The following is a 16,363-nucleotide window of genomic DNA, read 5'->3' on the forward strand; positions in this document are numbered from 1 at the left end:
AGATAGATAATAGATAGATAGATAATAGATAGATAGATAGATAGATAGATAGATAGATAGATAGATAATAGATAGATAGATAATAGATAGATAGATAGATAGATAGATAGATGATAGATAGATAATAGATAGATAGATAGATAGATAGATAGATAGATAGATAGATAGATAGATAGATAGATAGATAATAGATAGATAGATAATAGATAGATAGATAATAGATAATAGATAGATAGATAGATAGATAGATAGATAATAGATAGATAGATAGATGATAGATAGATAATAGATAGATAGATAGATAGATAGATAGATAGATAGATAGATAATAGATAGATAGATAATAGATAGATTAATAGATAGATAGATAATAGATAGATAGATAGATAGATAGATAATAGATAGATAGATAATAGATAGATATGTGTGTGTATATATATATATATGTGTGTGTATATATATATATATGTGGCCTCACAGAAGTGGGGCTTTATCACTGACAGCTCCAGGTCTCGTGCCTACAATCGGGAAGTGGGGAACCAGTTTCCAATCACCCGATTGCTGTGATTGGCTATCACAGTGATCAGTTATGAAAGTCACCAGTGTCCTACCTACTTCATGTGGTATCACTGCGATCCTCGGGGGCAGGAGAATTTATTATACAATGTTTTTTGGTGGTAAGTTATGGTTATACGCCAAGATTTAAAAAGGGATTTTTTTTTTTTTACTATTTTGTGCCATCTTTTCTTTGATAATAAAAAAAATCAGGATCTGTTACCATTTACCATCTGAAACCCAATGTGTCTTGATAATGCGGTATAATCCACCTGGTTGCGCTAGGCAGTTGCGATGATATCTCTTCAGATTTACTAGCAAACGTCAAAGCTGCAAAACCGCGTTCGGGCATTAATGATTTGCTTGGCCCTCCGTCGTGAAGGGGTTAAAGATTTGCTTGGCCCTCCGTCGTGAAGGGGTTAAAGATTTGCTTGGCCCTCCGTCGTGAAGGGGTTAAAGATTTGCTTGGCCCTCCGTCGTGAAGGGGTTAAAGATTTGCTTGGCCCTCCGTCGTGAAGGGGTTAAAATGTTAGACTCTCACAAAGAACCGTTCTGAAATATGAACTTTATTCCTCTAGTAAACAGGCAGCTATACAAAAATAGAGTTTTATTGATTAAAAACAGGAATTCGGTTATTATATCTTATAAAACAGTACAAAACATTCTGTAATATTTTCAGCTGAAGAAACGCGTGGCATCCGGACCCATGATTTCCCTTGTCCCAGACCAGAACCAGAACGAAGGACCGACCCCGTGTCACGTGTTTCTAATGATAGACTTTAAATAGTAATGACTTCACAATATATATATAGATGAGGTTAGGAGATATGTTAATAAATAGGTCTGTAAAAGGAAAAAACAAAGCGTACAAAACAGAACACAAATAAATAAATAAGTTAGACGTAATAAATAGATCGGTGATGACAAAAAAAAAAAACGCCGTGGGGAACAGCGTTGATCGGAGGGACCGGTAGGTGTGATGACTGTGATATAGAAAGTGACTCCTGACAAAATGATAATGATTAGATCGGTGATCAGGCCACGGGGAACGGCATTGATTGGAGGAATCGGTGTGATGTCATAACTATCTCCCGACAAATTAAAAAGGGGGGGCAATTATGTGGACTTGTCTGTGCAATACAATTGGCAGGGGCGTCCCTAGGGTTGGTGACACCCCCTCCAATGATCCCCGCAGAATGGATCGGATCTGCGGATTGACCATAATGGATTGGATTCCGATCCATTATGCTCCCCAATCCACAGATCTGAATTGTCGGCATGCAACCTATACGGGGTGACACCGGACCCGCTCCACGAAAAGGTAAGTTGTAAAGATAGCCGACAATCCCCACAGGATGGATCCGATCTGCGGATTGGGGAACATAACGAATCGGAGTCCGAACCTTTATGCTCCCCAATCCGCAGATCCGATCCATCCTGCGGGGATCGTCGGCATGCAACCTATACGGGGTGACACCGGACCCGCTCCACGGAAAGGTAAGTTGTAAAGATAGCCGAAGATCCCCGCAGGATGGATCGGATTTGCGGACTGAGCATAATGGATCAGAGTCCGATCCATTATGCTCCCCAATATGCAGATCCGATCCATCCTGCGGGGATCATCGGCATGCAACCTATACGGGGTGAAACCAGACCCGCTCCATGAAAAGGTAAGTTGTAAAGAAAGCCGACAATCCCCGCAGGATGGATCTGATCTGCGGATTGGGGAACATAACGAATCGGAGTCCGAACCTTTATGCTCCCCAATCCGCAGATCCGATCCATCCTGCGGGGATCATCGGCATGCAACCTATACGTGGTGACACCGGACCCGCTCCACAAAAAGAGCCTGCGGGGATCATCGGCTTGCTTTACAACTTACCTTTTCGTGGAGTGGGTCCGGTGTCACCCTGTGCGGTAGGTGTCACTCAGTGTGGCGCGCACCCCCCGCACCTGCCTCGGGACGCCACTGGCAATTGGTATCCTAGCCCCTTTCACACGGGTGTTCCGAATGGGTGCCCATTTTTCAAGCAGACCTGATCGGAACCTCCATTCCCCTCTATGGAGCGGCGGCTGTAAACGGACACCCACCAACATCCAATCTGATCCGCTACAAACAGACGGGTGGGGATCCATTCCCCTTCTGTCCATCGGATCGGATAGGGTGGAAACGGTGCAGGCGGTTCGTTTCCATCCGACCCCCCCCCCATAGAGGACAGCGGGCTGTGCATGTGTCCACTCTGCAGTGGCGGAGCGGACACCCACCTTGCTCGGCGGGGATCAGTGGAGAGATCCCCCCCCGCTGAGCAAGTGGATTGGCTGATGGTCCGCTCCATGTGAAAGGGGCCCTAATCATTTCACTGACAATAAGCCCCATACACACAATGAGAATATCGGACAAACGATCGTCCATTTTCTTTGTTTTTTTTTCCTTTTTTGCATGCTAGTCTCGTATTGAGAGCGCAGAGGTTACTGAAGTACCGAAAATTCAACGGAATAAAAATTCAGAAGTGATGTCATATGTATTTGTTTAGTATTTTCAGATGAAAACTGAAAGGAAAATCGTTCGATCTGGTAAAATATCTTGTGATTGTCCCTTCGAATAATTTCGGATGAAAGCTGTGTACTAACGTTCAGATTTTCATACAATCGCTTCGAAAGCGGTATTTTCTGTACGATCGTGTGTACCAGGCCTAAGTCCGGGTTCACACCTATGCAGGCTGCATTTGAGGCGTTTCTGCATTGCGTTTTTTGACGCGTTTTTGATGCTTTTTTTTTTTCTTTTTTCTTGTTGCTAGGCAGATTTTAAACGCAAAACGCATAAAAACGCAGCACATGCTTTTCTGCAGTGTTCCCATTGAAGTCTATAAAACCAAAAATGCTATGTTTTGCGTTCAAAAAAGTCCCCGACGCTTTCCGCAAAACGCACTGGGGTGAAAATGCGCAGATGTGAACCCGTCCTATAGGAAATCATGTGAAATGGACTGCTGTGTGTTTCTGCAAAAGGCTGCAGGAAAACGCATAGGTGTGACCCCGGGGTAACACTTGTCATCAAGGGCCCTGTCCTATGACCATGCGAGATGATACCCCCGGCTGAAGGAAGGACTGCGTGTGATTGGCTGACCTCAGACATGCCCTGTGTGCCTTAGCGGGGGCTGTGGATTAGGGGGTACCACCTCTCCTCCTGTACGGGTCCCAGGCCCGCAGGGGAGAATCGGATGTGGGCCGGGAGGGTGATCGGCACAGTGGGTATGCATTTACTGAGACCGGTCCCCTGTATACCTCTCTCTGCAGCTCTCCCTCCCGCTGTACGGGGCCCAGGCCAGCAGGGGGGCCCAGGCAGCTGGGTGAATCAAAGGTGGGCAGGGAGGGTTTTATCGGTCCAGCGCGGGGGAGGGGGGAATTACTGGAACTGATCCTCTGTATGGCTGTCTCTGCAGCAGCTGAAAGCCACTGGGAGGGAGAGGGAAGCGGGCGGCACCGCAGGGGTGGGGGCACACAGGGAAACATGGTGCAGAGGGAGGGTGGGGGACAATTACTGGAACCGGTCCCCTGTATGGCTCTCTCTGCAGCTCTCCCTCCCGCTGTACGGGGCCCAGGCCAGTGGGGGGGGGCCAGGCTCCCGGGTGAATCAATGGTGGGCAGGGAGGGTTTTATCGGTCCAGCGTGGGGGGGGGGGAAATACTGGAACTGATCCCATCTGGCTCTCTCTGCAGCAGCTGAAAGCCAGCTTCTTCTCTCCCTCCCACTGGCTTTGAGCTGCTGCAGAGAGAGCCATACAGGGGATCAGTTCCAGTAATTGTCCCCCCTCCACCCTTTCTGTGCACCATGTTTCCCTGTGTGCCCCCACCCCTGCAGTGCCACCGGCTTCCCTCCTCTTCTTCCCACCAGCAGCTGCAAGCACACAATGGGATCCTGCAGGATGGAGAGCGGGGGGAAGAATCCGGTAAATATGCACATTAACCAGCCCCTTCCTCTCCTGAATGAACACAATGAGTGATCAGTACTGATTACTCACTGTGTTCATTCATAACCAGGGGTGGACTGGCAACTCATGGGGCCCCCGGGCAATAGGGGATCATGGGGCCCCTGTGTCCTCGTCCACACTCAAACCACACCCAAAACAGCCTATGAAAGGTACCAGGGGCATCTCATGGGGCCCCCTACTGACCCCGGGCCCTCGGGCAGTGCCCAAGTGCCGGAATGCTCAGTTTATCCCTGTTCATAACTGAAGCATAGCAAACTATATTTTTTGGGGGGGAGGGGCCCTGTCAGGTTGGCTGTATGGGGCCCTGTGGATTCTAACAGTAGCCCTGTGTGCCTTAGGACCCTCATTAGTGGTCCGTCACAGTCCTACGTAAAATGACGCACTTGGTTTTCTAGGTGAACAGAAGTGAAGATGACCTGCAGAGAGCATACTTATGCAGGCCATAGACGGGTTGAAAATCGGCCAATTTTCGCACCGTTAGTGGGTTAATTGGTCGGCTGTTTTTCGGGGTTTTGGCACATTTTTTTTTTATCGGTAAAGTTGGAAGATTCACTGCCGATTTCGGCGATCGGCCGATTTTCCCGGCAATGATGGGCAAATCGGCCAATCATTTTACTGATAAAAAATCTGCGCATGAGCTGTGACCTGCAAGAAAAAGAAGAACAAGAAGAAGAAGAAGAAAAAGAAGAAGAATTCCAGTCCGCTATTATATTTGACATGAAAAAGTCTTGCGGTTGCAACAATGTATCCATTTATATCCGAATAAAAACATCTGTACCCGAAATGGATACATTGTTGCAACCGCAAGACTTTTTCATGTCAAATATAATAGCGGAGCTCTCTGCAAGGGACAGAAGTAATTAAATGCCGGCCGTAGACGGGACGAAAATCGGCCGATTTTTTTTACCGTTGGTGGTAACGTCGGCCGATTGAACGACCGATTTTTAATTTTTTTTATTAAAAAAGCCACTTTTCGACCCGTCTATGGCCTGCATTAGGGGGGTCCATTTTTCAAACACAGCCGTGAATCCAGCAAATCTGAACGTACATTTGTTCTATGCAAACAATGGGTGACAACGAATGTTCTTTGGGCTCTTTTCTCGGGTGAACGAAGGCTGGGAGGAATTAGCAAAGACGTCACAAATAAACGGTTACGTTTTATTCGGTCATTCTGTCCGGCATTCTATGTGAAAGGTGCGAAAAGGAATGTTCTGTAGGCGGTTTTTCTCCTCTGAGCAAACAAATAAATGTAACAAATAGTTGGTTACATGTTGTGACTTGTGAGACCCCCAAGTCGCATGACACATGAATTCCCATGTTAGTCAATGAGAGCCGTCTTAATGAGTCGCTCCGACTTCAGAAAAGGTTCCTGTACTACGTCAAGGCGACTTCTCTGCGACTTGTGCCCATAGACTTTAATGGAAGTCGCCTCCAAGTCGGATCCTCCTCTATATTGATGTGATTTGGATCCGACATTGCAGGAAGATTACCCAGCATTCCCTGAAAGTCGCTTCAAAGTTGCTTGAGCCGTGTTCACACTAATGCAGTGCGGTATATCGCATGTGAATCGCACAAGAACCGCACCGCATTCCCTGCAGATCACATGCGATTTCTGTGCGGTGCCATTTGAGACGTACATCTTTGTCATCACCAAAATACATACAGATTTTAGGGTGTCGTTAACATGCACACCTGCAGCGGTTCGCATTAATGGGGTGCAATAGTGATGCGATGCGGAGATCCGGACCAGAAATTGGACCGCATCAGTGTGAACCTGGGCTCAAAGTAGTACTCAAAGTCGCCTGACAAAACCACAATGACACCAAAGATGGGACTCTTTTCTTCCCACTGATACCAATGATGGGGCACTATTCCTCCCACTGATACCAATGATGGGGCACTATTCCTCCCACTGACACCAATGATGAGGCACTATTCCTCCCACTGATACCAATGATGGGACACTATTCCTCCCACTGACACCAATGATGGGGCACTATTCCTCCCACTGACACCAATGATGAGGCAATATTCCTCCCACTGACACCAATGATGGGGCGCTATTCCTCCCACTGACACCAATGATGGGGCGCTATTCCTCCCACTGACACCAATGATGGGGCGCTATTCCTCCCACTGACACCAATGATGGGGCGCTATTCCTCCCACTGACACCAATGATGGGGCGCTATTCCTCCCACTGACACCAATGATGGGGCGCTATTCCTCCCACTGACACCAATGATGGGGCGCTATTCCTCCCACTGACACCAATGGTGGGGCACTATTCCTCCCACTGACACCAATGATGGGGCGCTATTCCTCCTACTGACACCAATGATGGGGCGCTATTCATCCCACTGACACCAATGATGGGGCGCTATTCCTCCCACTGACACCAATGATGGGGCGCTATTCCTCTCACTGACACCAATGATGGGGCGCTATTCCTCCCACTGACACCAATGATGGGGCGCTATTCCTCCCACTGACACCAATGATGGGGCGCTATTCCTCCCACTGATACCAATGATGGGGCACTATTCCTCCCACTGACACCAATGATGGGGCACTATTCCTCCCACTGACACCAATGATGGAGCACTATTCCTCCCACTGATACCAATGATGGGACGCTATTATTCCCACTGACACCAATGATGGGGCACTATTCCTCCCACTGACACCAATGATGGGGCACTATTCCTCCCACTGACACCAATGATGGGACGCTATTTCTCCCACTGACACCAATGATGGGGCACTATTCCTCCCACTGATACCAATGATGGGACGCTATTTCTCCCACTGACACCAATGATGGGGCACTATTATTCCCACTGACACCAATGATGGGGTCGGTTCACACCATAGAAACAATGTGTTCTGGTTCATTTTTCCCCCTCCCTTTTTCTTCAACTTAATTAGGAACATGTGCGTTTTCCTGCGTTTCAGTGCAGTTCTGTGCAGGAGAAATGCAGTCTGTTCTACTTTTTTTATCTGCAGAAAGCCCTGATGTGAACGATGACACCGACACCCACATCCCCTACTTTCTGTGCGTTTTGGATGCAGAAAAAAAACAACTGAACCGCATGGAGTGTGAACCGGCCCTAGATACATTTTTCTCAGTCGGGTTTTTAAATTCTGCCAACAACAGAGCCGGTGATGTCACTTTTATGTTTTCCAGGCGTGTCCCCACAATATTTGTTCTCCCCTCCCCCCATGCCTAGCAAGACGGATTTACCGCATGATTTATTCTGAGCCGCCGAGTGACGCGTCCTATAAAATGATCCCGGGTGCGGCCAATAAAACGCACTGAATAGATCCATCCCGAAAACGTGTGCCAATAACTTTCACCCTTCTCAGTGAGCGACGGGAGAAGCCGGAAGGATGACGCATGACGATGGAAGCCGGGAGATGGGGGAGGGTCCTCCCTTCCTTTTATGAGGCATCTGAATTAGAGGGATAACATGAAACTGTCACTGGTCCCGAAGTCGGCTCCGCCCAGATGTAAGCAGTGGGAGGAGTTATCTGAATCAGAGGGATAACATGAAACCGTCACTGGTCCCGAAGTCGGCTCCGCCCAGATGTAAGCAGTGGGAGGAGTTATCTGAATCAGAGGGATAACATGAAACTGTCACTGGTCCCGAAGTCGGCTCCGCCCAGATGTAAGCAGTGGGAGGAGTTATCTGAATCAGAGGGATAACATGAAACTGTCACTGGTCCCGGCGTCGGCTCCGCCCAGATGTAAGCAGTGGGAGGAGTTAAATGAATCAGAGGGATAACATGAAACTGTCACTGGTCCCAGAGTTAGAGGGATAACATGAAACTGTCACTGGTCCCGGAGTCGGCTCCGCCCAGATGTAAGCACTGGGAGGAGTTATCTGAATTAGAGGGATAACATGAAACTGTCACTGGTCCCGGAGTCGGCTCCGCCCAGATGTAGGCAGTGGGAGGAGTTATCTGAATCAGAGGGATAACATGAAACTGTCACTGGTCCCGAAGTCGGCTCCGCCCAGATGTAAGCAGTGGGAGGAGTTATCTGAATCAGAGGGATAACGTGAAACTGTCACTGGTCCCGGCGTTGGCTCCGCCCAGATGTAAGCAGTGGGAGGAGTTATCTGAATCAGAGGGATAACATGAAACTGTCACTGGTCCCGGAGTCGGCTCCGCCCAGATGTAAGCACTGGGAGGAGCTATCTGAATCAGAGGGATAACATGAAACTGTCACTGGTCCCGGAGTCAGCTCCGCCCAGATGTAAGCAGTGGGAGGAGTTATCTGAATCAGAGGGATAACATGAAACTGTCACTGGTCCCGGAGTCGGCTCCGCCCAGATGTAGGCAGTGGGAGGAGTTATCTGAATCAGAGGGATAACATGAAACTGTCACTGGTCCCGGAGTCGGCTCCGCCCAGATGTAAGCAGTGGGAGGAGTTATCTGAATCAGAGGGATTACAAGAAACTGTCACTGATCCCGGAGTCAGCTCCGCCCAGATGTAAGCAGTGGGAGGAGCTATCTGAATTAGAGGGATAACATGAAACTGTCACTGATACCGGAGCTGTCTCCGCCCAGATGTAAGCAGTGGGCGGAGTTATGCAAATATCAAAATGCCTTAGGGCCAGTTCACACCACATGGAGTCCGGTGCGTTTTTTTTTTTTTGCATCAAACACTCTCGGGTTCACACCAGTGCAGTGTGGGAAACGTCCCTCGCGCCGCATTGCAATCACATCACATGCATGCGATCTGGTGCGGGTGTCAATAATAAATTAACCCCATTGCGCCGGTGCCTCCCGGCCCTTTAAGAGTTTCAAAAGCCGGGGTTTTAGGGTAATGTGACCGCTGCGATTCGCCGTCACATGATTGAAAAAGGTCCCGATCACAAGGGGGGGTCGGGACCTTTCTGTGAGTCACGGACGTATGCGCTGGGAGCTCGCAGGGCACGCACTCTCAGCACATATGTATTTTCTAATTGCACGCAAATATGCAGCCGCTCAGCGTCAAGGCCCAGACCCCGAGAGGTCGTATATTCGTGTGCGCTCGGCATTGAGGGGTTAATGACACCCCGAAACAGATCGCAAAACGTGATGCGATTGCCAGAAATCTCCCATGCGATGCGATTCAGGTGCAGATTTAAAAAAAAAAGCCCTGCACCTTTTTTGGTGCGGATGCCATGCGATTTGAGCCGTACAAAGTGTTTGGCTCAAATCGCATCGCACAGACATTTGCGTGTAATTTGCACAGCAATGCAGTGCGATTCCCGTGCGAATTCCATGCGCTGTCCCACACAACACAGTGTGCTGTCATAGTAGTCAGTTCCAGAAAATAAAAGTAGAACATGGTACATTTTTTCTGCACTGAACTGTACTGGACCGCAGTAAAATGCTTCAAAATCGCACCAAAAAAGCAACTAACTGCAACAAAAACACACCAGAACGTGCATGACCTTTTTATGGGCCGGCCCACACCGCATGCATTCCAGTGCGTTTTTTTTTCTGCATCAAAAACACATTGATAGTAGGTTACATGCTTTCCAATGGCATCGTTCACACCAGCGCTTTCCAGTTTCAGGAAAAAAAAAAGTAGAACAGGCGACATTTTTTCTGCACTGAACTGTACTAGAATGCAGTAAAACGCACCAAAAAGTAACTAACCGCACCAGAACGCACGTCCTTATTAAAGTTGAAGAAAAAGAAAGGAAAAAAATGAACCGAAATGCGTCAAAAACACGGAAACAGAAACGCACCCAGAATGCATTTCTATGGTGTGAAACGGCCCTTAAGGTCTGTAAGGCTGAAGGGGAGGAGCCGGTACACCTGTGCAAGACTGAAGGGGAGGAGCCGATACACCTGTGCAAGACTGAAGGGGAGGAGCCGATACACCTGTGCAAGACTGAAGGGGAGGAGCCAGTACACCTGTGCAACACTGAAGGGGAGGAGCCAATACAACTGTGCAAGACTGAAGGGGAGGAGCCGGTACACCTGTGCAAGACTGAAGGGGAGGAGCCGGTACACCTGTGCAAGACTGAAGGGGAGGAGCCAGTACACCTGTGCAAGACCGAAGGGAGGAGCCGCTACATCTGTGCAAGACTGAAGGGGAGGAGCTGCTACAACTGAGCAAGACCGAAAGGAGGAGCCGGTACACCTGTGCAAGACTGAAGGGGAGGAGCCGGTACACCTGTGCAAGACTGAAGGGGAGGAGCCAGTACACCTGTGCAAGGCTGAAGGGGAGGAGCCGGTATACCTGTGCAAGACTGAAGGGGAGGAGCCAGTACACCTGTGCAAGACTGAAGGGGAGGAGCCGGTACACCTGTGCAAGACTAAAGGGGAGGAGGTAGAACAACTGTGCAAGATTGAAGGGGAGGAGCTGGTATACCGCCACAAGACTGAAGGGGAGGAGCCGCTACTACTGAGCAAGACCGAAGGGAGGAGCCGGTACACCTGTGCAAGAATGAAGGGGAGGAGCCGGTACACCTGTGCAAGACTGAAGAGGAGGAGCTGGTACACCTGTGCAAGGCTGAAGGGGAGGAGCTGGTACACCTGTGCAAGACTGAAGGGGAGGAGCTGGTACACCTGTGCAAGACTGAAGGGGAGGACCTGGTATACCTGTGCAAGACTGAAGGGGAGGAGCCGGTACACCTGTGCAAGACTGAAGGGGAGGAGCTGGCACACCTATGCAAGACTGAAGGGGAGGAGCTAGAACAACTGGGCAAGACTGAAGGGGAGGAGCTGGTATACCGCCACAAGACCGAAGGGAGGAGCCGGTACACCTGTGCAAGATAGAAGGGAAGGACAGATTTAAGCTGGACGTAGGAAAAAAAAAAGATACACATGGAATTGCAGTTCTGTTTGGCTAGTCTTGTGATCCCGCCACCCCTGCCAGACAGCACAGCCAGAGTACATAAAGTTCATTGCAGAAGTTGCCTAGAGTAGTGAGGTTTCTCTCCTCTGTTGGGTTTCCACTGTGGAGTCTCCAAGGAGGAATCCACCAAAAAGCGGAACGAATAAAGCCCAGGTTTGGTTTCACTCAGGTTCTCATATCACAAAATCCAACATGTTTCATAGATTCTCCCCTTCCTCGGGGCGTACAGCCAGACTCCCATCAGAACTAATACCTCTCCATTCCAAAATCATTCCATTCCCATAGCTGGACCTGCAATATCTTCTTCAATAGACCCAGATGTCCATAATTACACATTCCTGAAAGAGCGCCACCACAAGGCTGGACTGTGCTATCATCTGCCGCTCTCTGTCTATGGTGTCTCTTTATGAGCCGGCTACTGGTCGTGTATAGTTCCTGCAGGACAGTTCTGAGGTCAGTACATCAACACGCCCGCAGGGGGGTGGACATGTTCAGTATTCCCTCTGGTCCTAAAGGTATACTCCACCTTTTTTTGCAAAGATTAATAAATGCCCCCACATTCAATTAAAAAAATTAAATTTACAGTTTTTTCCATTGAAACAAATCAATTGCAACCCCAATCAGCGGATCCTGGGTGCAATGCACAGGCTTCTGCAGACTATTCCTCCAGCCACAGTATCAATGTTGTGGCATCGCCACTGAGATCTTCAAGTCCCTCTGCAGTGGTGGCAAATGGAACTTGTGGTCCCTCCATTCACAGATCTCTGCAAATGGATTTGGTGGCTGTGTGGACAGAAGCCAAGAGCCGACCTTCATCCACCACTCAGTCCCTATTCAAGCCAAGAGCCAGCCTTTGACCACCACTCAGTCCTTATTCAAGCCAAGAGTTGACCTTCGACCACCACTCAGTCCCTATTCAAGCCAAGAGCCAGCCTTTGACCACCACTCAGTCCTTATTCAAGCCTAAAGCTGACCTTTGACCACTCAGTCCCTTTTCAAGCTAAGAGCCAATCTTCCACCACCACTCAATCCCCATTCAAGCCAAGAGTCAACCTTTGACCACCACTCAGTCCATCTTTGAGCCAAAAGCTGACCTTCAACCACCACTGTCCCCATTCAACCCAAGAGTCAACCTTCGACTACCACTGTCCCCATTCAAGCCAAGAGTTGACCTTTGACCACCACTCAGTCCCTATTCAAGCCAAGAGCTGACCTTTGACCACCACTCAGTCCCTATTCAAGCCAAGAACTGGCCTTTGACCACCACTCAGTCCCTATTCAAGCCAAGAGTTGACCTTCAACCACCATTCAGTCCCTATTCAAGCCAAGAGCCAGCCTTTGAACACCACTCAGTCTCTATTCATGCCAAGAGCCGACCTTTGACCACCACTCAGTCCCTATTCAAGCGAAGACTCGCACTTCAACCACCACTCGGTCCATATTCAAGCCAAGAGCTGACCTTCGACCACCACTAAATCTCCATTTAAGCCAAGAGTCGACCTTTGACCAACACTAAGTCCCTATTTAAGTCAAGAGCTGACCTTCAACTACCACTCAGTCCCTATTCAATCCAAGAGTTGGAATTTGACCACCACTCACTCCTTATTCAAACCTAAAGCTGACCTTCAACCACCAATCAGTCCCTATTCAAGCCAAGAGTTGGCCTTCAACAACCACTTAGCTCCTATTCAAGCCAAGAGTTGACCTTTGACCACCACTCAGTCCCTATTCAAATCAAGAACTGCATTTTGACCACCTCTCAATCCCTATTCCAGCCTAGAGCCAACCTTCAACCCTCCCTGGGAGAGAGAAAGAAGAATCGTTCCCCCACACCCCACAACCTTTTTCTACTTCCCAACATCTGTATTGCTCTGTGTCCCCGCTTAGAAATTATACCCTCACTAATTTTTTTCCTGGACGACCGTTGTCACCACGACTGAACATCAGGGAAAATCCAAAATATTGAGTTGCCACCAAAAGAGGGATAGAGGGGAACTCTTCCAATGGTGAAAACTATCCCTTAAATGTGGTAAATGCTTTCTCACTTCCTGTTGTGTTTGTAGTCAAATCCCCCCCCCCCCCAAAAAAAAAACAAAAACATGACAGGGGTTTAACCCTTCCTTACTCTATCCAAAATGGAAAAAAAAAATGTTAATGCTTTGGATGTGCTGGATCACTGACCTGTCCTCAGACTGCTAAAGGAGAAGAGATATAATAATGACTACTGGACCCTCCTGTAGGCGTGTTTACTGTGTTAGAATGACAGCACTGTAGAAAACAGTAGTGAATGCTGCCCATCCGTCACCCGTAGGTGCTACTGTGCAGGGGCATAGAGGGAGCCGCTACAAACACAGATTTGTGTAGTTATGGTAACTCCATGCTACTCTTAGGTGTCTATTTTTATTTTTTTAAATTTGCATAGCCATTCGACCAATGGTCACATCTATTCGCTACTTCCCTTTAACGTTCTCTAGAATCGTTACATTGTATCTCTTCCTACAACAATGTATGCATTTCTTATGCTCTTCGGCTCCATCTGGTGGCCATAATGCAGTATTTTACCAGTACCCGTGATATAAAAAAAGAACATTCGTATACAAAAGAAAGAGCCTAAAGGACAGTCATTTTTTGCCCAATTCACACAAAACAAATGTACGTGCAGATTCACGGCGCAAAGGTCTATGCATTTATATATATATATATATATATATATATATATATACACACACTCTCTCTGTATACAGTATGTGTGTATATATATATATATATATATATATATATATATATACACACATATATATATAGAGAGAGAGAGTGATAGAATATATATATATTTTGTGTGCGTGTGTGTGTGTATATATATATATATATATATATATACACACATACACATATATATAATATATTTACACAGTGTGTGTAGATATATATATATATATATACATACACACACACACACATATATATATATATATATATATATATATATATACAGTCAGGTCCATAAATATTGGGACATCGACACAATTCTAACATTTTTGGCTCTATACACCACCACAATGGATTTGAAATGAAACAAACAAGATGTAATTTAACTGCAGACTGTCAGCTTTAATATGAGGGTATTTACATCCAAATCAGGTGAACGGTGTAGGAATTACAATAGTTTGCATATGTGCCTCCCACTTTTTAAGGGACCAAAAGTAATGGGACAATTGGCTTCTTAGCTGTTCCATGGCCAGGTGTGTGTTATTCCCTCATTATCCCAATTACAATGAGCAGATAAAAGGTCCAGAGTTCATTTCAAGTGTGCTATTTGCATTTGGAATCTGTTGCTGTCAACTCTCAAGATGAGATCCAAAGAGCTGTCACTATCAGTGAAGCCATCATTAGGCTGAAAAAACAAAACAAACCCATCAGAGAGATAGCAAAAACATTAGGCGTGGCCAAAACAACTGTTTGGAACATTCTTAAAAAGAAGGAACGCACCGGTGAGCTCAGCAACACCAAAAGACCCGGAAGACCACGGAAAACAACTGTGGTGGATGAGCGAAGAATTCTTTCCCTGGTGAAGAAAACACCCTTCACAACAGTTGGCCAGATCAAGAACACTCTCCAGGAGGTAGGTGTATGTGTGTCAAAGTCACCAATCAAGAGAAGACTTCACCAGAGTGAATACAGAGGGTTCACCACAAGATGGAAACCATTGGTGAGCCTCAAACACAGGAAGGCCAGATTAGAGTTTGCCAAACGACATCTAAAAAAGCCTTCACAGTTCTGGAACAACATCCTATGGACAGATGAGACCGACATCAACTTGTACCAGAGTGATGGGAAGAGAAGAGTATGGAGAAGGAACTGCTCATGATCCTAAGCATACCACCTCATCAGTGATCATGGTGGTGGTAGTGTCATGGCGTGGGCATGTATGGCTGCCAATGGAACTGCTTCTCTTGTATTTATTGATGATGTGACGGCTGACAGAAGCAGCCGGATGAATTGTGAAGTGTTTCGGGAATATTATCGGCTCATATTCAGCCAAATGCTTTAGAACTCATTGGACGCTTCACAGTGCAGATGGACAATGACCCAAAGCAGACTGCAAAAGCAACCAAAGAGTTTAAGGGAAAGAAGTGGAATGTTCTGCAATGGCCAAGTCAATCACCTGACCTGAATCCGATTGGGCATTTCACTTGCTGAAGACAAAACTGAAGGGAAAATGCCCCAAGAACAAGCAGGAACTGAAGACAGTTGCAGTAGAGGCCTGGCAGAGCATCACCAGGGATGACACCCAGCGTCTGGTGATGTCTATGCGTTCCACACTTCAGGCTGTCATTGACTGCAAAGGATTTGCAACCAAGTATTAAAAAGTGAAAGTTTGATTTATGATTATTATTCTGTCCCATTACTTTTGGTCCCTTAACAAGTGGGAGGCACATATGCAAAGTGTTGTAATTCCAACACTGTTCACCTGATTTGGATGTAAATACCCTCAAATTAAAGCTGACAGTCTGCAGTTAAAGCACATCTTGTTCGTTTCATTTCAAATCCATTGTGGTGGTGTATAGAGCCAAAAATGTTAGAATTGTGTTCATGTCCCAATATTTATGGACCTGACTGTATATATTCCCCTTAGAGAAGAAGTGGCTTTGATAACAAAAGCCTGACTGGTGATGGGACTCGGACTACACAGACTTTGACCTATTTTGCTCCGACGCCTCCGCCGGCGCTTTCCGAGTTTCTACATGCCTGGCGGCAGAGGTGGGCATTCCGATCATGTGACTGCTGTGATTGGCATCGGGAGTTTTCCTGTACCCTCCGGTTACTGTGCCGGGAGCGCGTAGTAAAGTGTTTGCATAGGGGCGTATATATGCGGCCGCTTGGCGTGAAAGCCCACCCCCCGAAAGGTGGCATATATGCGTCTGCCCGGCGTGACGTGGTTAAGTAAAAAAAAAAAACTA

Source organism: Staurois parvus, unplaced genomic scaffold (assembly GCF_062004578.1).
Source record: "Staurois parvus isolate SC_StPar_1 unplaced genomic scaffold, SC_StPar_1.0 ptg002124l, whole genome shotgun sequence".
NCBI classification, from domain to species: Eukaryota; Metazoa; Chordata; class Amphibia; order Anura; family Ranidae; genus Staurois; species Staurois parvus.